At 34.0% G+C, this 24,603-nt stretch overlaps 1 protein-coding gene across 5 annotated transcripts in view; it reads left to right on the top strand.

Moving 5' to 3' along the window:
• The window catches only part of LOC147834029 (uncharacterized), a 1,152,336-nt gene that overhangs the window by 859,636 nt on the left and 268,097 nt on the right, over nt 1-24,603 (top strand). The window lies entirely within an intron of this gene.

The following is a 24,603-nucleotide window of genomic DNA, read 5'->3' as shown; positions in this document are numbered from 1 at the left end:
ATGTATGTATGTATGTATGTATGTATGTATGTATGTATGTATGTATGTATGTATGTATGTATGTATGTATGTATGTATGTATGTATGTATGTATGTATGTATGTATGTATGTATGTATGTATGTATGTATGTATGTATGTATGTATGTATGTATGTATGTATGTATGTATGTATGTATGTATGTATGTATGTATGTATGTATGTATGTATGTATGTATGTATGTATGTATGTATGTATGTATGTATGTATGTATGTATGTATGTATGTATGTATGTATGTATGTATGTATGTATGTATGTATGTATGTATGTATGTATGTATGTATGTATGTATGTATGTATGTATGTATGTATGTATGTATGTATGTATGTATGTATGTATGTATGTATGTATGTATGTATGTATGTATGTATGTATGTATGTATGTATGTATGTATGTATGTATGTATGTTATATGGTTATATGTTCCTAAAAAAATCTAAAAAAAAAACTAAATATAAATTTTTTTTAAAATATTAAATTCATATTTTATTGCTGCATTTTTAAACAAGTGCAGATTTAAACACATAAAAAAAAATTGCAAGGCTTCAAATCTTTAAATAGCTGATAATAAAATGAAAATCCTTGCATTTCTTCTACATTTAAAATCTGCAGAAAATGACCCCATTCGCTTCAGTTATGTGGCTGACTGTAACCTTGATTTCTTTTCTTCTATTATTTTCTTTTTAGATTAAAAAGAATGTAAAAATTATATATCATTTGTGTTAGGTCTAACATCATAGCCTTTTGTACTAGACTTGTAATATTTCATAAACACACAGTGTTTGCACAGACCCTTCTAAACACTTTCAAGTTGTTTCCTGAAGTTGATCCTCCCCCTCACATTCCTCTTCCCCCCTGGGCTGCTGTGGGGTTAATTCATCCCTTATTTTAATAGCACGAGCAGAGAGGAGGAGAAAGGGAGATCAGGTTTCTTCCAGAGACGTCCGCAGCAGCTGGCAGGCCTGAGTCTTACGCCGCCAACAAAAGCGCTCGCCTCCCCTCTGTCCTTTATCATCCCTTGTTCTCAATCCCTCACCTCTCCTTTAATTCTGCCTTTATGATATCCTCCACCTCTCCCTCTCTCTCACCTCCTTTCATTCTTCTTTTTTTAAACCTCTGCCTATATTTCTCTCCACTCCAATTTCAAGTTCTCCATATCCCTTTCTCTCTCTTTAAAGGTCTGCTGTCATGCTTCTCAAAGGAAAGCTGGAAAAAATAGCCCACCTTAAAGGCCACAGTCTCTCTCTCTCTCGCACACACGCAAGAATATATTCATGCAAATTTCAACCAAGAGGAAAAACAAAACAGTGTGTTTGCAAGATTTTTCGCCACCCAGGCTCATGAAAGAAATGCCTGTGGCGACATTTTTGCAAAAAAGGAAATGATATTATGCTGATTTGTTTATGCGGAGATGCAGTTTCAGAGTGAAATGTCCAGTGAGTGACACTAAAAAGCGTGTTCGGTTTTCTAAGAGACAGAAACACAGATTATCATGTACAGCATATTCACACATGTGTCAAACGTCATGCTTTACTGTGCTAGAAAAATAAGATGTCACTAGCGTTTAGGGTGGGGTAACCTTACCCTAAACCAGGCCAATAGATTTAGAGAAAATAAAAAGTACAATACATATGTTTTTGCTGATGCAACTGTGCCGTTTAAGCTTGCTCTTACATAGATTTGAGCTTATGTGGAACTATCGTGAATCTACTTAGTATATAATTTGGGAATTCTATGTTTGTTAAATTTGATTGTCATACATTTACAAGCCTTAAGAGTAACGGGGGGGGGGGGGGGGGGGTGTAGGGGTCTTGCAGGGGCCACTTGTACTTTTAGGGGGCACATTTTAACATACATCACAAACTACTTAATTATTCAAAGTCATCTTTTTTTGTCAAGCATCACTCTGCAGTCTCCATAAACAGGCTAATTAAATAACTTAAAGTCCATTTTTTTGCCCTCCCATTAATTTAAAAGAATATTTTCCAGGTGATCTTTAACGAACCAAGAATATTTTTGGCCCGAGCTTATTCAGGAAACGTAGCCCCGCGGATGTTCCTGGAGACTGCTAAAGTTTTTGTTTTTGCGAATCCGCCGTTCGCTCCCGCGCTGTTCCCGCGTAAAAAGCCGCCGGAGGCCGCTGTCGAGCGACCGTCTGTCCGACTGGCTGAATGACTGAACGATTGACTGGGCCACCCTCCTCCTTCTATCCTAAACCCAAGCGACAATTTACAAAAGCTGTCTCGAAAAAGAAAAGTCCTCATCCGATTTTGACTGTGTTTTCGGATTTCACCACATTCTCGCTCCGTCATGAACTCGTTCGCTTTATTTTTTGTATTGTGTTTTTTGTCGTACCTGATTTCTGGAACCGCTCTTCCCCAGACTTGAACCTGGTTGTACGCCGCGGCCAGCTCCTCCTCCTCCGGGCCTCCACTCCGCCGACGTAACACGACGAGCTAACAAGTCAAACTGATTGCCGCAGAAAAGTCCTCTACACGGAGGTGAACCGTCAGCCCAGCCGGCGAGCGCGAAGAGAAGCGGCGTCACACCGCCCCATGGCGTTCGCTTGAAAAAACTAAATGCAGCCATACGTATCTCTGGCCACGTAAATCGCGGTCTCTAGAAACGTTCGCAGGGCCATGTTTTCAGAATGAGCTTGGGTTGAATATTTTCATAGTATTACTTATTAAACAAAAATAATTCTTCTGGAGTCATAATAAGTCTGATTTCTTATAGTTTATTTATTAAATAAAAGCAATTAAAAAAAATAAATTAAAAAAAACAGTTTTAGGGTCAGTGTTATTAGCTTCCTTGTGAAATATTTTATGTATATTTTGGGATTTTCTACACAACAAACCAGTTAGACAATAGCTTAACTAATTATAACAACTTTTAACATAACCTAATTAAGTCTTTAAATGACAAAGATTTAAACATTTAAAGACTAAAGAATACTTAAAGGGACTTTGTCTAAATACAACTATCTTGCAAAATACCATGTAAAGTATTCTACACTGACTGTCATCATGGGAATGTTTTCAAAGAATGATATTTGCTTATAAGAAAGTGTCTGGTGCATATGAAAAGGAAAATAATGTGTCTGCAGGTTTTGTAAAGCCAACTCACTTGCGTGGAGCACACTAAGAAATGCATTGTGTTTTTATAGGCACACAAAGTACTAATAAGAAAGTGTCTAGGGCATACAGAGAGGAGAGAGTGTGTTTATTGTTCCCTCTTATTATTAACAAATGTTTATATTTAATTTACATGTAGTAGTTAAATCAAAGCATGCCACATCCGGTAGTTAGTTTTGTTTCTTTATTATTCAATCAAAAATATAGTTTTAGGGAAAAATTAAGTACATAGTAATTTAATAGATTGTATTGAAATTGTGGCAACTGCATAATAAGACAATAGTTTATTTATTTATTTATTTATTTATTTTGCAATGCAAAACATTTTAATATCATTGACATTCTTTTTTATTTATATTTTTTGTTTTTTTTTATTTTCTTTTATTTGCAACCTTTTATTTTTTAATTATTATCTACTAAATTTCCACCTAAAACTTAATATGTTTGATTGAATAATAAAGAAACAAAACTGCACTGTAAAAATGTACAATTAATAAAATTTTGCAAGATATCTGTAGGATATCAAAAAAAATAAATAAATCTGAGCTTATTAATATTCCTGAACTTAAAACATTAAATTATTTTCAAATTTAGTCAACATTCAGAATGGCTAATGTCGAATGGACTAATAAACAAATATTCATACAATATTTAAACTTTAATTATATTTTTAAAAATATTTTATATTTAAAATAAATCAGTTTACAAATGGTTTACTATGGTAAAAGTGAGTCTTAATTAGACTGTAAACTGCTTTATTAATTTGCATTAGAAGTCATTGTTTTAATACCTTGTGTTCATTTCAGCCACAAATTGTATGTATGTGTTTTACAAAAATGTTGGCGGAGGCCTGTTTTCCAATGTGCATGATTTTTTCAGCTTGGAAATTCTTCCATTCAATTAACTGTAGTGTGTGCCTGCCTTATTAAGGAAAGCATGTGTTGGCAGAGCATTTGAGAAAGCTGTGGGCAAAATACATAAAATGCAGAAATCCAGCGCTAAATACTTCAGTAAAAAAAATAAATGAAGCAACTTTTAAAACCACACAATGACTCCAGCTTAAGGGAGATGCTTTTGTAGCATCTCTAATGCGTTTTAGATCTTTTAAAATCTTCCTCTAATTCAGGATCCTCATTCTCCTCCACCTCCGTCTTTCTCTTTCTCTCTTCTCTCGCACAGACAGACTTATGAAGCTGGCTTACATGTGTCTCTCTCTCAGACAGAACTCAGCTTTGAGTTTTAATGCAGGGATTGACTGTATGGCATAAACACTGCTCATGGCTTTTGATGTGTATGTTCACAGGGGTTGTAAATCCACTTTCCAGATAAAGAAAAAAGAAAAGTTTGAACTTCTACTGTAAGTGCATGTGCAAGAACAAAGGCTTTTTGTGTGGGAGAGTTTGCTAAATATGTGGATTAAACATGAGTGTCTGAACATTTTCTGTTTTGTTTTGTTTTATTATGTTTTTTGTTTGTTTGTTTGTTTTGTTTTTATTGTTTGGCGATGTCAAGATTTACTTTGTTTTGTTTTGTATTTCTTTATTTTAATGTTAGGCCATGTCAAGTTTTGCATTGTTCTTTTTTTTTTATTACTATTATTATTTATTTTTTTTGTTTGTTTGTTTTGTTTTTATTGTTTGGAGATGTCAAGATTTACTTTGTTTTGTTTTGTTTTGTATTTATTTATTTTACTGTTTGGCCATGTCAAGTTTTGCTTAGTTATTTTTTTAAATTTATTATTATTATTATTATTTATTTATTTTTTTTTTTTTGGCAATGTCAAGATTGACTTTTATTGTTTTGTTTGGTTTTGTATTTATTTATTATTTGGCGGTGTCAAGTTTTACTTTGTTTTGGTTTGCTTTGCTTTGCTTTGTTTTGTTTTGTTTTGTTTTGTTTTGTTTTGTTTTGTTTTGTTTTGTTTTGTTTTGTATTGTTTTGTTTATTTATTTATTTATTTATTTATTTATTTATGTAATGTTATGTTTGGCCATGTCAAGTTTTACCTTGTTTTGTTTTGTTTTGCTTAAACACACAACATCAGCGTTCACATTACACATATCACAGAAAAAAAAAAACAGGCAACACAAATACATTCAATATCGTCACATAAATCACATTAAAAAACTCATTTTAAAACCCTATACACACAAGCATTTACAATTTTAATTACAGTCAAATTACATTTGATACACATTTTTTCTTTACATTATTTCATTACAATGGATTTTTAAAAACTATTTTTGTTGTTGATTTGTTTTGTTTTGTTTTGTTTTGTTATGTTTTGTTTTATTACTTTTAGTTAAGTTTCCATTTTTTCCATTGTTGCCTTTCCATTTGTTTCCATTGCTCTGCTTGTTTTACAGTGCTTTGTTAATTCATTATTTTTTATTTATTTTATGTTGGTACTTTTGTTTTGTTTTTTTGTCGCTTGAAGTTGTGTTTAGGTGTTAGATTTATTTGTTATCTTATTATTTAATTTATCTAGTTTATTTACATTTTTTATGTTTTTTGTTTGCTTTTGTTGTCGTCTTTTTTAGCGTGTGTTGGCTATATAGTATTTTATGTTTTGTGTTTGCAGTTTAGTTTTTGTTTATTTGTTTTGGTTTTCTTCTTATTTATATGTTTTATTTTGCTTATAGCTTTATTCTGTTTGTAGTTTGTAACATTTTATGTTGTGTGCCATTTTTAACTCTCACAGCATAAACAAATTAAGAAAACATGCTGCAATTTCTCACAATGCAAACAAATTAGGAAAACACACTGCAATTTCTCAAAACCCAAGAAAATAGCATGGAACACAATGGAATTGTTTCAAGGGGACCCAAAACTGTGACGGACCAAGCTGAGATTTGCGTAGTGTGCCATGACTATTACTCAGTGAAGTTGGAGATATTTGAAAGGTGAGTTTTTTATTTTTTTATTTTAACATCCTGATTACACAATTCTCTTGTCATTTGTATATTATTAGCATAAATAATTATAACCTAAATAGCCAGGTTTGACACATTGTTGGGTCCTCAAAACATCTCTGCTGTGTGCTGTTTGCATGTTCTGTGAGAAAATGCAAGTGTTGTCTTAATTTCTTTGCATTGTGAGAGTTTGCAGTGCATTCTCTTAATGTGTTTTAATGTTTGCTCTTAATGTGTTAAGATCTTTTCTTAATTTGCTGGTGTTTTTTTTTTTTTTGTAATTGTATTTTTTTTCTTAAATTGCAATATGTTAAGCTTTCTCGGCCACCGTAGTTTTATTTTCTTTGGTTTTTATGTCTCGTTCTCTTCCTTGACCAATGTCTTCTTCCAGTGCTAAGTGCACCTTGTCTTTTTTAATCTTCCTCTTTCCCCCTGCTCCTCTTTCTCTGTGATCTTGACAGACATGCATCAAGCGGCTGAGGAAAGCAGATCTGACAGTCTCTAAATTGATACTTAAAACGTAGAACTTCATACTTTAAAGAATCTTGAAAAAGGCTGTGGTCAGATGAATATTTCATAACCACCACCCTGGGTCAAAAAGCATCCAGAATGCTCTCTCTCTCTCTCTCTCTGTTTCTTACTCAGTGAATGCAGCAACAGCGAGCTTCTGTTTAATTAGACTGTAACATCTGTGCTGGGGCTTGAAAGCAGGGCAGAGTCTAATACTGAGAGCTCCAGAGGCACGAACGCAAAGAAAAATAAACCATTAGACCATGGGGTGCATAATCACGTTTGGGACACAAACAACTTGCTCCATTTGTTCACACCACACACACTCACACACCACTCTTTGTGTTATATATGGCACTTTATTTTACCTCTTTGCATAGACTGGCGATCTTTTGTCTATTCTTGGGCCTTCTTAGCAGCTGGCCATGAGATGTTGTTAAAGTGGTGCTACAATGCTTTTTTTTTTTTTGGATATTACCTTTCATGTAGTGTGAAATATAGATATTGGTTGGCATCAAAACAGAATTTGCCTTGACCCTCAAACACTGTAGTTGTAGGAGGTTGGAGAATTTAATTTGCGTTGTGAGCATGTGGAGAAGATGTTTTCTGTGCTGCAAAAGCAAATTCACTGCGTTCATTTCTGAAGGATCAGGAATCGGATTCTGTTCAACTTAACCCATTGTTTCTGCTCATATCACTGCGTTTACAAGTACTTTAGAGGAGCTGAAATTTATTTATAATGTTGTCTATTTACCCAGCAGACACACAATGTCATAATTCATTAATATTAGGTTAGATTTAGATTTAGGATTAAAGGTTAAGTTATTTTGATGTCCAATAATGAAGTTAAATGACAATATTTGGTTGATTTTAGGTTGTGTTAGAAAGTGACCAAAATCTAACGTCGAGCCAACATCTTACACCAACGTCATATTGACATCAAATACTGACATTTATTTGTCAGGTATGGCAACCATAATCCAAGATTTGATAGACGTCATTGTGGTAACAACCACACAACGTGAAACTGTAACATCATTAGATGTTAATATTTTGTTGTTTTTAGGTTGCGTTGGAAAGTATGCAACGCCTGTCAGAAGTTGGACATTGACATTGGCATGGCATTGGGTTCTGAGGTCAACCGATTTTCATTTCCACCCAAAATGCAACGTTGGGGTGCAACGTCAATCAGATACTGAGTGAAAAATATGGTGCTGCAAAATACATTTGGGAGTGTGAAATGTGTGTGTGTATTTCCAGCACCTTGTTGAATCTATGCCATGAAGGATTAAGGCAGTTCTGGAGGCAAATGTGGGTCCGACCCGGTACTAGTAAGGTGTACCTAATAAAGTGGCCGGTAAGTGTATATTATGTCAAAACAAACTTTTTTTTGAAAGCGATTGTTCATTGATTTTTTTGCCCATCACTTGTTCTATCTATCTATCTATCTATCTATCTATCTATCTATCTATCTATCTATCTATCTATCTATCTATCTATCTATCTATCTATCTGTCTGTCTGTCTGTCTGTCTGTCTGTCTGTCTGTCTGTCTGTCTGTCTGTCTGTCTGTCTGTCTGTCTGTCTGTCTGTCTGTCTGTCTGTCTGTCTGTCTGTCTGTCTGTTACCCTGCCTGCCTGCCTGTCCATCCGTCCGTCTGCCTGCCTGCCTGTTTGTCTGTCCGTCAGCCCGTCCGTATATGTATGTTAGTATTAGATGTATTTATTTATTTATTTAAAATAAGTGTCAGTGAACCAGATGATTTTTATTTTTTTATTTAAACCTTTAAAATGTCATTATAACATGAGCTCTTTAAGGTGATAGTAGATGTACTTACGTGTATACTGTATGTATATGGACCACATTTAAATAACTATATTTTGCATCTTAATTTGACCATGCAGTTGATCACCTTATTTTTATGCACTATGTTGTCTCTCTGGACTCACTGTATTTGTAAACATTCATTTTTCACACCTATTCTGCCTCGTTGAGGAAAAAAAAAAATTCTCCCTTATGCTTTAGCTGTGAAACTGTTGCTAGCATTATCATTAGTGGATGCTTCTGTGATTAATCTTCAGAACTTCTATAGAGAGGCTTCCAAGTAGCAAAATGTAGAGTGTTTTTTTTTTGCCTTTCATTTTTCTTTGCAAATGAAGTGCCATGTTCAGTGAAGATCCGTCATTATTATTATCGCGATTGCGGCTTCTATTTTCATTTGTCCTTCAGAGAGATCAAAGAACTAACACTTCACGGAGCAACACCCCATCGGTGATGTGCAAGGTGTGAAATCATTCCTATCACTTCTCCCTCAAACACCCACAATCCCCTCCTAGCAGACCCGGCATTTGCAGTTGGTCAGCTGTGTTTAGGATGATCTGAGACAGGGTGAGTGTGTCCTTGCCCCGAGCTGATCTTATTGATTTAAAGAGAAGCAGACTTCAAAAACAGATGAAGACGGGTACTGATGCCAGTCTCATATAATCAGCATCAAGCCTGCGGCACGGTCAAGGTAGAAGATCATGGCTGAGCAGAACTAGACTCTTATTATAGACACGCATCTTACCAGATTTACCTGCATCAGCGCTGTTTGACATATGCTGGGGCTAGATAATATTCATCTCTTATTTATTTATTGACTGCTGAACTTCTGAGTTACATCTGTTATACCAGTGAGGTACTGGATTGATTTTGGTTTAATTCTGTGGATTGTGTATCGCGTAAGGGTTTGATCTTGCCTAGTTAAAACTATAAGCAGCTATAATGAGGATCAATTATTTTAGTTTTAGGTCATTTTTGTAATTAAATTAAACTAAAATGTATTTGTAAAGTTCTTTGTTAGGGAATAACTACACTGTTAACGATTGTTTTATCAAATGACACAGTATTTTACTGTATTTTTACTCTAAGGCAATATTTTTGTAAAAATTCAAAGGTCATTTAATAATAGTCCATTTTGTATTGCCTGCATTTTGTTGTACAAACACTTCTTCATGACTTACACGTTATGCTGGTGGTGTAAATATGATCATTTTGTTAATATTTGATTAGATTTATTTATCAATTAAATAGATTTCCCTCATGTGAATTTTAAGAATTGGATAAAAAAAAAAATGTGCATTAGTAAAATTTTACTGCTGGCTGACTTGAACATGTTAAAGTAAATGTAAATATATACATACTTTTCCCCTTTTGGTTGTAGTTTTACAAAAAAAGAATGTTATTGAGAAGAACAATTGCCAGTAAAGTCAATAACGTTATTTAGCTATTTTCTGCTATCTTATGCTATCTGTTAAACTACTGGTTAAACAACAATTGATTGGGACATAAGTATTATTACATATTATTATAATAATAATAATTATTATTATTATTATTAATAAAGTGTAGTATTTCATAGCAATTAAAACTTCCCCTTCAATAGGTACAGCAAGACACAAAAAGGAGTTTTAATGCCCTGGGGAAGAATGTCTGAGTGCATCAATTGCAGTAGGCTTCATCTTTTCTTGTGCTTGAATGTTAAAATGGCCATTCAATAAATTGTCAGTCATTGATATGGCCCTTTGCCAATTTAAGTTTGAGACCCTTGCATTAAGCTAATATATTGTATATATTTAAGACAGATTTTTGTCTTTGTCAGATCTGTGTCTCATAATGATTCATTCAAGTTAGTTGGTTAAACCTAGATCCTTCTTAGTGATTCATTCTAACAATCAGTGTTGGGTTCATTTACTTTTAAAAGTAATATATTATATATATATATATATATATATATATATATATATATATATATATATATATATATATATATATATATATATATATATATATATATATATATAAATATAAATCTTGAGTCTCTTTTTAAAAAAGGAACTACAGTATTACTACATGTGTAACCATGTTACCATATAGTAATATAGTTCACATAGTTATGTGAACGTATGTGTAATTATTTCTGCCTTATTTTAAGATTAAGAATGTAATATATTGCTTTTAAAAGTAACGTTAACCCAAAAACTAAAATCAATTCATCCAAAATTGTGGTTCTATCTTGTCTATCCTACAGCTACTGTATCACTCTGCAGCTCTCACATGGTCAGCCAATGAAGCTAAGCAGGGTTGAGCCACAACCTGGGAAAACTAGGTCACTAGTAACAAATCTGATTCAATATATTGAATCAGTTTATCCTAAATAATTCTTTCAGATGTGTTAATGAAAAGTCTGATTCATTCTAGTTAACAGGTTTTTCTAAGATTCTCCTAGACATTTTTTTTCTGTTGTGCACTGATAATGTTTTTAAAACCTGTAAATGCGACTGAAAATATGGAAGTTTGTTCCACTATGCACTATAAAATTGACTAACTCGACTAGCTATTGACTAACTAGCAATTTTGGTTGCGAGTAAGACTTTAAATTTACAAGCGGACTGTAAATCAATAAGTACAACTGTGCTATATTTTTTTACTGTTAAATCCCATGGGATAACACCATGAAATTATCAGTTAACCAATCAATCATCATAAAGTTTGACTTTTCAGAGAGTTTTAGAAGGCTGACATCTCACATTCATGATTATTTATATTATACAGTATAAGATGATGGTAAATAATACAGTAAACGTTTAATTCTGAGTTTCTTACTCTACAAACATGCAATTCAGGCTTTTAAAGTCTAAAATATGAGGAAAGTCGCAGTTACAATTAGTATTTACTTTTTTCCTTCTAGAGAAGAAAGCCGCTTTCATCCTTCTTTGTCTTAGTCGTTCGCAGCGTTCAGCAGTAAATGATTCGCGCGTGTGATTTGTTTGAGTTTAAAGCATGATCTTTATTTAAATGTACTCTTGGAGAGATCTAGCAGGGAGCCTGGGGAATCTGCTCTCATCTCCCTTTACAACAATGGCTCTCTCCGGAGAGTAATTACAAGCTATAACCACAGCTCGCGGTGTCAGCAGGGGCTCAGATGAGCACTGTGTCTGCAGTCAAGACCAGACAGAGCCAATCTGTGATCTCTCTTAGCCATCGCCAAACTACACCGGACTTGCTCTGGCGCTTGCATTGACAAAACATTGATTTGTTTTCTGAACCGCCATCAGAACACCCTATATAATAACAACATATACAAAAAAAATAATAATAATAATATTAAAAAATTAATGATAATAAAAATAATAATACTTTAAAATGATTCTTTATTTATTTATAAAGCACTCAAAAATTATATTTTCCAGTTTTTTTTTTTTCAACTCAGTTCAGCTCTTTTCAACTTTGTTCAGCTCTTTTAGACTCTGTTTGGTTTTTTTTTAACTCTATTCGGCTCATTCGACTCTGCTTGGGTCCTTTTGACTTTGTTTGGGTCTTTTAAACACTTTTTCTTTTTTTAACTCTGTTCAGTTCTTTTTGACTTTGTTCAGCTCTTTTAAACTCTGTTTGGCTCTTTTCGACTCTGCTTGACTCTGTTAGACTCTTTTCAACTATGTTCGGCTCTTTTCGACTCTGCTCGGTTCTTTTTGACTCTGCTCAGCTCTTTTCAACTCTGCTCGGTTCTTTTTGACTCTGTTCGGCTCTTTTCAACTATGTTTGGCTCTTTTCGACTCGCACGGCTCTTTTCGACTCAGCTCGGCCGTTTTCAACTCTGTTCGGCCTTTTCGACCTTGTTCTGCTCTTTTCTACCCTGTTCAGCTCTTTTCGACTCTGTTCGGCTCTTTTCAACTATGTTTGGCTCTTTTCGACTCTGCTCGGCTCTTTTCAACTATGTTTGGCTCTTTTCGACTCTGCTCGGCTCTTTTCGACTTAGCTCGGCTCTTTTCCACTCTGTTCGGCTCTTTTCTACTCTCTTTGGCTTTTTCGACTCCGGTCTGCTCCTTTGGAATCTTATCAATCTTTTCATCTCTGTTAGGCTCTATTCGACTCTGCATGGCTCTTTTCAACTTTGGTTGGCTCTTTTTGAATCTGTTCGGCTCTTTTCAACTCTGTTCAACTCTTTTCGAATCTATTCGGCTCTTTCAACTATATTTGGCTCTTTTCGACTCTGTTCGGCTCATTTCAACTATGTTTGGCTCTTTTCGACTCTGCTTGGTTCATTTTGACTCTGCTCTGTTCTTTTCAACTCTGCTCGGTTCTTTTAGACTCTGTTCGGCTCTTTTCAACTATGTTTGACTCTTTTCGACTCTGCTCGGTTCCTTTTGACCATGCTCGGCTCTTTTCAACTCTGTTCGGTTCTTTTCTACCCTGTTCAGCTCTTTTCAACTCTGTTTGGCTCTTTTGACTTTACTCGGCTCTTTTTGACTCTGCTCGGCTCTTTTCGACTCTGCTCGGCTCTTTTCAACTTTGTTTGGCTTTTTTGACTTTGTTCGGCTTTTTTCTACCCTGTTCAGCTCTTTTCAACTCTGTTCGGCTCTTTTGACTTTACTTGGCTCTTTTCGACTCTATTTGGCTCTTTTTGACCCTGTTCGGCTTTTTTCATCACTGCTCGGCTCTTTTCCACTCTGTTCGGCTCTTTTCTACTCTCTTTGGCTTTTTCGACTCCGGTCTGCTCCTTTGGAATCTTATCAATCTTTTCATCTCTGTTAGGCTCTATTCGACTCTGCATGGCTCTTTTCAACTTTGGTTGGCTCTTTTTGAATCTGTTCGGCTCTTTTCAACTCTGTTCAACTCTTTTCGAATCTATTCGGCTCTTTCAACTATATTTGGCTCTTTTCGACTCTGTTCGGCTCATTTCAACTATGTTTGGCTCTTTTCGACTCTGCTTGGTTCATTTTGACTCTGCTCTGTTCTTTTCAACTCTGCTCGGTTCTTTTAGACTCTGTTCGGCTCTTTTCAACTATGTTTGACTCTTTTCGACTCTGCTCGGTTCCTTTTGACCATGCTCGGCTCTTTTCAACTCTGTTCGGTTCTTTTCTACCCTGTTCAGCTCTTTTCAACTCTGTTTGGCTCTTTTGACTTTACTCGGCTCTTTTTGACTCTGCTCGGCTCTTTTCGACTCTGCTCGGCTCTTTTCAACTTTGTTTGGCTTTTTTGACTTTGTTCGGCTTTTTTCTACCCTGTTCAGCTCTTTTCAACTCTGTTCGGCTCTTTTGACTTTACTTGGCTCTTTTCGACTCTATTTGGCTCTTTTTGACCCTGTTCGGCTTTTTTCATCACTGCTCGGCTCTTTTCCACTCTGTTCGGCTCTTTTCTACTCTCTTTGGCTTTTTCGACTCCTGTCTGCTCCTTTGGAATCTTATCAATCTTTTCATCTCTGTTAGGCTCTTTTCGACTCTGCATGGCTCTTTTCAACTTTGGTTGGCTCTTTTTGAATCTGTTCGGCTCTTTTCGACTCTGTTCAACTCTTTTTGAATCTGTTCGGCTCCTTCAACTCTAATTGGCTCTTTTCGACTCTGCTCGGCTCTTGTCAACTTTGTTTGGCTCTATTCAGTAAAAAGTAGGGTAAATCTGCCTTTGTCTACTACACCCCTGCTGCTGGAATCAGCTTCCAGAAATGATCAAATCAAGACTGAAAACACATGTTTAGCTGTGTGACAGATCGAACTATTATGTCTGTCTTTTCTCTTTTATTCTTTTGTAACCTGTTTTAACACATTGTAATCTGTTTTTAATTACTTTTATTATTTGTTTTTATTTTCCTTTACATGTCTCTTTTATTCCTGTTTATGTTTGAAATGTGCTTATAAATAAATTTGCTATGCCTTAAAAAAAATATTATAGAAAATACATTGCTCTGTTAAATATGGTAAATATTTGAAAAAGAAGCCACAGGACGACTAATAATTTTGACTTCAACTGTATATATATATTTTATTGTATTACAAACAGTGGCAGACTGAGGGTGTTTGGGCAGTGGCAGCTGGTGCCCGGGCAGAATTAGCCAGAGAAAGAGTGTGTCTTTCTGGAAGTCCAGAGGCAGCGGAGCAGTTGCTGATAATCCTGCTCTACTTTCCATAGGCTACAACACAGTGTTTTGATGTGCACATATCTTTATCCACACTGACATTCTCCAAACAGCCACAGTGTCCAGAGACCAGCGGCTGGCTCTCCAATAACCCCGAGTTGGAAAGGCTTCTCTAATTATAAACTCTCCATTGAAGGGAGGCTTGGCATAGCGAGGGGGAAACACTGCAATCACCGACTGAGTACTTTAATGAAGGTTTTTTAATGACCTACAGGAGGTCTTAACTCCATTTAAAGTTTTAGCTCAGCATGGATTTTATAATACTGTAGTTCTGGGCAGATTTCTTTCCCTAGTTCTTTTCATGAAGCCTGCCAAAGAAAAGATTTAAATGTGTATATAATTTCATTTTATTTTAGAAGAATAAGATCTTTTGTTGAATTCCGTATTTAATAAATTAGTACAAAACATCAAATTCAGTCATTTATACAACTGTATGATATATTATGTGCAATAAACTGATTAGATGTATTTGATATAATTTATGTATGATTTACTATGCAACTAGTTTTAATATTTAATCTAATTTGTTCAGAATTAATAGTATATAAAGCACATTTTGTGTATTTTAGACTTTAGCCTAAACACTATCATTACTAGACTTTAGTAATGATGCTACTATTACTACCATTACTAATAATGACAACCCAGGCTCATTCCGATTATGTACCCCTATATACACTTCTGGAGAGAGCAAAATAGGTCTCAGGAGCTACGTTTTTTTTTTTTTTATGCAGTTTTTTTTTTTTTTTTTTTTTTGCAGTTTTTGTTTTTGCGAATGCACCAGAGGCTGCTGTGTACACTTTTTGAGATCTCAAATTTCTCTCGCTAGTGCCATTCTTGCCTGCTATTCTCGCACCAACTGACTGATTGACTGACTGACTGACTAACTGACCAATTCCCCACCCTCCCTTTTCCCTAAACCCAACCAATAGTACTTTAAAAAGCATCATTTGACCCGCCCACCCCTTCCCTAAATCCAACCACAGTGTTATGAAAAGCAATCCAGAAAAAGAAAAGCCAGGTTTTTACTACATTTACAGGTTTTACCTCATTCTCAACCTGTTATTTACTTGTTTATTTAGTTTTTCTGGCTTCTGTTTTTGTCTTACCTGCTTTTTGGAACCATTCTTCTCCTTACTCAAACCCCGGTAAGCTGTACAGAATGTGACCCAAAAGTTATGCGTAATCATTTTCTTTTTAGGAATTAATGTATAATTCCTTAAAATATTGGCATTCAGTTCCAAAACAATACCTTAAAATAGTCTGCTTGCTTTTTAATACAGTTTTCACCAAATAGGACATAACAGTAACTCATTAAAAGACTAAACTTTTAAAAATATATACTTGGGCAACAAAAGACAGCAGAACCCAACAGGGGTAAATCTTGTGTGTATATATATATATATATATATATATATATATATATATATATATATATATATATATATATATATATATATATATATACAGTTAAAGTCAGAATTATTAGCCCCCCTGTATTATTATTACCTCTGTTTATTTTTTCCCCAATTTCTGTTTAATGGAGGGAAGATTGTTTTTGCACATTTCTAATCATAATAGTTTTAAAAACTTATTTCTAATAAAAGATTTACTTTATCTTTCCCATGATGACAGTAAATAATATTTTACTTGATATTTTTCAGGACACTTTTATACAGCTTAAATTGACATTTAAAGGCTTAACTAGATTAATAGGTGAACTAGGCAGGTTAGGGTAATTAGGCAAGTTATTGCATAATGATGGTTTGTTCTCTAAACTATTGAAAAAAAAAATTAGCTTAAAGGGGCTAATAATTTTGTCCCAAAATGGTTTTTAAAAAATTAAAAACTGCTTTTATTCTAGCAAAAAAAATAAAAAATAAGACTTTCTCCAGAAGAAAAAATATTATCAGACATACTGTGAAAATTTCCTTGCTCTGTTAAAAACCAATTGGGAAATATTTTAAAAAAGAAGAAAAAATCGAAAGGGGGCTAATAATTCTGACTTCAACTGTATATATATATATATATATATATATATATATATATATATATATATATATATATATATATATATATATATATATATATATATATATAATAAAGCTTTATGTAATACAATAATAACAATAAGCTTATTTTAATACAATAATAATAATAATAATAATATTGATAATGATGATAATAATAATACTAATAAAATAATAGTAATAAAAAATAATAATAAGGGTGGAGCAGTGGGTAGCGCTATTGCCTCACAACAAGAAAGTCATTGGTTCGAACCTGGGCTGGGTCAGTTAGCATTTCTGTGTGGAGTTTGCATGTTCTCCTTGTGTTTGCGTGGGTTTCCTCCAGGTGCTCCGGTTTCCTCCACGGGTCCAAAGACGTGCTATAGGTGAATTGGGTAAGCCAAATTGTCCGCAGTGTATGTGTCATTGAGTGTGTATGGATGTTTCCCAGTGATGAATGGGCTGCAGCTGGAAGGTTATCCGCTGAGCACAACATTTTCTGTATAAGTTGGCGGTTCATCCCACTGTGTCGACCCCTGATTAATAAAGGGACTGAGCCAAAAAGAAAACAAATGAATGGAAATATTAATGATGATTTTTTTTTTAAATACTATACTGTATTATACAGTTATGTTCAGTATTATTTCATAATAGACTGTAAAGTTTTAAAGCATTTGTAAAGCACTTTGAGTCTGCTGTGTGGTACCACAGGCCTGGCGTTTGAAAGTCATCTAGAGGATAATTAGAGTGGTCACTGTTAACACAGAAATCAGCGCTGTAAAAATTAAAAGGTAAAAATCTCCTAATTACACATCACAAGGAGGCGCAGAGACATACGGTAATTTTCTGTAATCTCCCCGATCGCATAATCAACCCAATTGCCACAATCAAAATGAATCCAGCCGTTATAATTATGATGTCTTTTTCGGAAGGGATATTGTTCATGATTTCAGCACTAATAGCATATCTCACCTCTGAAATTATTAGAAAAAAGAGGGCGGACAAAAGAGGAAAGGGAGAAAAGGAGAGTAAATTGACGACACCGAGATCTGGGACGGTCTACAGGTGACCCATAACCTCACTTCAGGGTGAAATCCCTTAATTCACTCACTGAACTCTGCAAATAGGACTTTATGCATCTAATTCCATAACTCAGATAAAACAGAACGAGAGGGCTGGAAGATCAGCTTGATGATGTTTGCCGGTAATTTGTGCCTTTTACTAATGCTTGCTGACTTTTTCATGATAAATGATCCTGCAGTCACCAGGGAGACAAGCCAGCGAATCATCTCTTTCCTCTTATGTTGGAATGAGTATTTTAATTTGATTGAAGAAAAAAGCAACATAATTTAGTTGTTTTTTGGTGCACTGGCTTGAGAATTTTAATCATGGCTGCATTTTAATCATTTCTGTTACAAATTTGAGATCATAATAACCAAGGGTTGTAACGAAGTTCTCGTCTCTAGAGACAATATTAGTTTGTTTCCAGTTTAGACCTACTGTACGGCATCTGCACCCTTGGAAAATATACCCAAAAACGCTATGAAAAATTAATATGATGTTGGTTTAAAATGTTGGCTCGATGTCGGATTTTGGTCACTTTCCAACACAACCTAAAATCAACCAAAAATCAACGTCATTTCACGTCGTTATTGGATGTCAAAATAATGTTGTCCTTAGACGCTGGTGACTTAAATTTTACCTAATAATAACGTCTTATGACATTGTGTGCCTGCTGGGCAATATCTAAATGCACTACAGAATGTCACGTGTACACACATTCCCAAATTACATGTAATGCATGTAAGCTTTTTACACCATAATACTCACTACTCTTGAGTACTTTAGAAAGCTCTACTTTTTACTTATACTTTGAGTAAAATTTACAAAAGATACTTTTGTTCTACTTATACTACATCTTAAAGCAAGTAATGGTACTTTTACTTAAGTATGATTTTACAGTACTCTTTTCACCACTGCTCCTTACCCATCATGGCCTCCCAATCATTCCCATCCACCAAATTGGCTCTATCACTGTCTATCCACTCCACCTTTAGCTAGTGTGTGGTGAGCACATTGGCGTCATTGTCCTCTGGCTGCCGTCACATCATCCAAGTGAATTTCTGCACAATGGTGGTGGTGTGGAGACCCCCCTCATGATTGTGAAGCGCTTTGGGTGTAAAGCCATACACGATAAACGCGCTATATAAATACATATTACATTACAATACTTTACATTACAGTAGTTTGAAGAAAAGTTAGTAAAACCAAAAATTCCAATAAGCAGAACACTGTGAAATTCACAACTCTGTCAGTATCATAATTCTGAATTTATCTCTCACAATCCTAATTTTACATCTGTATGTTTTACTTTGTGTTGTACGATAAAAGCTACAATTGTGAGATATTTATTTTGATCCTGTAGTGAAATGGGCTGTCATACCTCATTAACTTTCATCATATGTGCTCAAACACGAGAAACATCTTTTAGAATAAATGAAATGACACAAGGCTGAGTAAACAATGGCGGAATTTTCATTTTCCCTGAACTATCCCACTAAGGTTAAACTACTTTGTCCTGAGAGAGTCCTGATCTGCAAAGCATGCTCTTTGTTAAGTTATGGGAAAAGAATTTTTCAGTCAATCAACCATTGATCCGGATTGATCCGTCCAGTAGCCTTCCCTTCTTTTGTCATTAGGAGACAGATGTCTGTCTTTAGTGGACCAGCTGTGTGTCTGCGCTCCTTCTCTCTGCTCATTGTGGAACCTTAAACCTCCTTAATCGCTCACTCGAGACCGTGTTTCCTCGGGGAGAGAAGTGGAGAAAAGAACTTATTGATTTCTTTTACTCTTCAGTGAGGAAGCAGTGATAGAGATTGGGAGGGGTGGGTGTCTCTAAGCTGTCATGTCAAGCCTGTTTTATTAGAACTTTCATAAAGAAAAATGAAGGAACAAAAAGCATGCGCCCAGACATGCGCTGTGCACTGTACAAACATTCTTGCTGGCTTAAATTATTTAGTTAATTTCAAATTAACTTTACTAGTCATCTTAACTTACATCAATCAAACCAAAAATATTAGGTTGAACTTCCTATAACTTAAAAAAAAATGTAGTTAAAACCTGATTAACTTCCCAGCAGACACACAAAATCATAAGATGTTGAAATTAGGTTAGATTTAGGTCATGATGCCAGGTAACCAAAACTCAATGTCTAATCAGCATCAGAGGACAATGTTATTTTGTTGTCCATTAACAACATCAAACGTTGATATTTGGTTGATTTTAGGTTGTGTTAGGAAGTGACAAAATTCAACGTCGAGCCAACATCTTAAACCAACTTCATATAGATCTCAAATACTGACATTTATTCCTCAGGTATGGCAACCAAAATCCAACATCTGATAGATGTCGTAGTGGTAACATCCACACAACGTCAAGATGTAACATGATTAGACGTATTTGGTTGCTTTTAGGTTGGATGTTGGACATTGATGTCGACCGCACGTTGAGTTCTGACGTCAACCCAATTTTCATTTCCAAACAAAATGCAATGTCCCCACGACGTTGGGGTACAACTTCAATCTGACGTCATGTTGACGTCTTGTGCCTGCTGAGTGTTTAAGGACATTTTGGTCTTTATACAGTAAACATCCATCATTTTTTTCATCATCTAAACAGTCATCAATGCGTGTAAAGATTTTGGACATCTTCTTGGACACTTTTAATGCTTCCAAACAGTTTGCTGCAATTATAAATCGTCAATGTCTTGGGGTAGTTCATTATGATGCGATTTACTTCTTTACTTTTGTGTATGATTTGATATTACAGGAATCACATGAGTGATTTTTCTAATCCCCACAGACAAGAAAAAAGTAAAGTAGTGATTGCAGGTTGAAGGAAAGTAGTGGAGTAAAAGTACCAATACTGCAGTAAAAATTAACTTAAGTGAAAATAAAAGTACACATTTTTAAAACTACTTGGTAAATTACAACTCCTGAGAAAAATGACTCAATTATAGTAATTTTAGTATTTGTAATTTGTTACTTTAAAACACTGGTAAGGGCCGATGGAGGGTATTTGTCCAGGACACCAGGATTACACCCCTACTCTTTACGAGAAGTGCCATGGGATTTTAAAGACTACAAAGTCAGAGTTGCAAGAATTAAACTTACAATTATCAATTTATATTTCTGAGAAAACTTGCAATTTTTACCAAAAAAAAAAATATATATATTTCTGAAAAATGTTTTGCAGTGAAAGGACTTTATTAACCAAACAGGGCAATTTTGTGCAAAAAAAAAAAAAAAGCAATTCTAAAACAGAGCAGATGGATTAAGAAATTTCTGTCAATGATTTACAGAAAATGCGCAAATTATAGAACAATGACGTTATATATCATTTACATATCAACCAATGCAATCAGTGCAGCATAGTGGCAAATAAGCAGAACCAATGCTCTTGGGGGTGATCGACTATGAACAGGCACAATGCCATATATATATATATATATATATATATATATATATATATATATATATATATTTCTACAAAGGGTAAGAGTGAGTTAGACAAATATATGGGGTGCTAAGGGAATAATCAACATTCATGATGTCAAACTTAACCTACTTCATTATAAAAGCAGCTACAGCACACACATTCATTCATTTTCTTTAGGCTTAGTCTCTTATTTATTATTGGTTGCCACAGCGGAATGAACCACCTGCACTCATTCATTCATTCTTTAATTCATTAATTTGTTTTAATTAATCCTGCTGGCAACATCAACTGCAGACAGTTCAGGTGGAACATTTAAGACATTATTTTTAATTGTTAAATAATATCACAAATACCCATCATTTGAGACAAATGTTAGTAAATTGCATTGCGTGATCAATTGAAATACTTCCCACCCATAAAACTACTGTCTGAATGGGAAACTCCTACAAATCCATATTCATTTAGGTCAAAAAATAAGCTTTGTATAAAATTTTTCGGTGCTAATTTTCCTATGTGCATGCTTAATAAATTCAGACACTGCAGTTTAAATGTTTAATTGTTTAATTGCATTGTGGAAGCTGTTATAAATCTGACCTTAAATGTGTTGCATTAAAAGTGTTTTGCAGTAAGCTTTTTCTTGAGAATTTGTTAACTGAATTTGCAAATTGGAAGATGAAATTTACTTTTGAGGAAGAAACTGCGAAATGTAAACAAAAGCTAGATAAAAACAAAACTAGTAGACTAGTAAATAGTATTTGCGAGAAATATTTAACATTTTGCGAGTCATATTACTACAAATTCACAAGTTAATGTCTTAATTTCTATCAAAAAATTTGTAATTGCAAGTTAAATAGATTATTAGTGATAATACAGAAGATCAGAATGAGCTTTTTCCAATACCAATCATAGATCAAACATACTTAAAAATATCTACCTTTTTTGCTTTATTATGTTCATCTTCGGTCTGTCAGAAAATAGCATTGTAAATAAAATATACATAATATCAACACTTAGATATTTAAAACATGTAATAAAAAACATACACCAATACAATTCACCAAATAGGAAATTATCAGGAAAACATAACTATACACAAAATAAGTATAAAAATAAAAAGGTAAAATATCATGTATATACACACGTAAGGTAACATTAATTATTAATAATAATAATAATAAATTAAACAATAGGGAAATACTCAATTAAATGTATTTAAATTAAATTAAATTAAATTAAATTAAATTAATATGTATACAAAGAGAAAAAAATAAGATAGGTGCCTACTTTAAAAAAAAAAAAAAAAAAAAAAAAAAGGACTTTCTGGAACTGTTCTGGGTTTTGTTTTGTTGCGAACCGAATCTTCCAAGAACATGTAAAAAATCCAAAACCGATAAGAAAGGGGAGCTGCTGACTTTCAATTTAAAAGAATAAGTCGTTTAGCAAGTTGCAAAGGCTACACTATCAGCCTGCAATTAATTTAACTTAATATATTCTGACAGAATTCCAAATAGCAACATATCTTCATTTGTGTTTTACTAAAAACAGTGAACCAAACAGTTTTGGAATATCATGGGCGAATGATGTCAGAATTGTGAATGCAGGCTAATCTGTCCCTTTAAACACGCAGAGGACAACCTGATAAACCAAGACCAATAAAGATTCATCTGTCAGCGTCAAACTCATGATAATATTAAACACACATTACGTGTTATAAACCATATCTGGACAAATAGAATAACAGAAATTATTTTAAGTATAGACATTGAAAAAGCCTTCGATTCTGTCAACTGGACACATCTTTATAAAGTTTTACACAAATTTGGCTTTCATGAAACTATAATCAGAAGTTTACAAGGCCTATTATGATAAACCCACTGCAAAAATAAAGATCAACAGCTACCTATCGAACTCATTCTTGAAGCACTTGGCAGGGTTGTCCATGGTTTACCATATTATTTACACTCTAATTGGAACCCTTAGTACAAAGCATTAGATAAGTTCAAACAATTCAAGGTATTGTTATGAAAGGAGTGGAATACAAGATAGCCTGCCACACAGATGATATGTTGATTTATTTAGGAATCCCAACCATTTCGTTACCCCATCTCATGAAACAACTCTAAGATTCTGGTCCTATCCCTGGATATAAATTAAACATTAAAAAAGGCTTAATATAGAGTTTCAATCTGTTTTTAAGTTTTAATTCTAGGTTAACTTGTTTATCATGTCTACAGTGCACAATGATGCAAAGGAGTTTCACAGGCTCCAAATAAACTGCATGTGCGAGAGGAACACAAAATGATGCATAAGTGGAGGAAGACACTGATTATAGCAATTAACTGCTAGCTCTATGAATTGAAGGTTCGTTTTTAGTCCAACAATTTTTTATATACACAATAAAGCTATTTTAGTTACTAACAGCTTTATTCATGTCAACTTCATTCAGAAGACAATTGTTTTTGTATTTTAGATATTTTTAATGTATACTAATTAGTAACTTTTTTAATTGTGTGAATTCATGAATCACTTGAAGTTTGACTGGTTGGCACTTTTAAAATTTGTTGTACATTCAAATGATACAATGACAATAAACTTCTACTTCATAACAAGAGTGAAAAATAATGCACAATAATATTGATTCCCTTTTAGTAATTCTGTTAACTAAAATGTTGCAATAGAATGTCAACTAGCAGACATTTGAGCAACCCAGGCTTATTCTCAGTACTGCTACATAGATTTCTAGAGAGCACCAAATATGTCCCAGGAGCTAGTTTTTTTTCACGAATCCGCCAGAGGCCGCTGTGTAATTTTTTAGCAAGTAAATAAATGAACAATAATAACAAAGTGTGGTCAAAAAACTGAGTTATATCAAAGCACACATCCTATTTGTATGTCCTATATGGTGATGCATACGTCTTCAAAACCCGACAGGTGGACAAATCTAAGCTTTTTTTTATTAAAACAAATATAAATAAGCATATACTAAATAATATTGCTAATAATAATAACATTGTACAAATGCAAACTGTCATGAATAAACTGAAAAAAGCCCCCCGAGATAAAGAAGGCATGGAGGCAGTGGTTTTTATACACTGTAAAAAATTTGACCTTAAATTCACAGTAAATTACTGGCTAATAATTGCATTACTTTCACAGTAAATTACTGTATGTAAATTCACAGTAAATTATTGTGAGGTAGTTCACAGTAATTTACTGTGGTTTTGTCACATTAAATTATTGTGAAATTACAACCATATATTGTAACTTTACAGTAGATAATAAAGTCCATTACTGTGATTTCACAGTATTATATTGTAGAATTAACTATATTTTACTGTGAATTTGCAAAATGATTACTGTGATTTAGCAGTAGGTTGCAGTTTAAATACCTGATTTAACTGTAAAGTTACAATTATATCCCGGATTACTGTAATGTAACCGTTTGGTGCTGTAAAATTTCAAAGCAATTTTAGGTCACACAAAAATGAAAATTCTATCTTGATATACTCACCCTCAGGTTGTTCCAGCTCTGTTAAAAATGTTTTTTT

The sequence above is a fragment of the Danio rerio genome, chromosome 14 (genome assembly GCF_052040795.2).
Source record: "Danio rerio strain M-AB ecotype USA chromosome 14, GRCz13ab, whole genome shotgun sequence".
Taxonomy (NCBI): Eukaryota; Metazoa; Chordata; class Actinopteri; order Cypriniformes; family Danionidae; genus Danio; species Danio rerio.
Note: the sequence above shows the minus strand (reverse complement) of the source record. Positions and strands in the feature narration are given on the sequence as shown.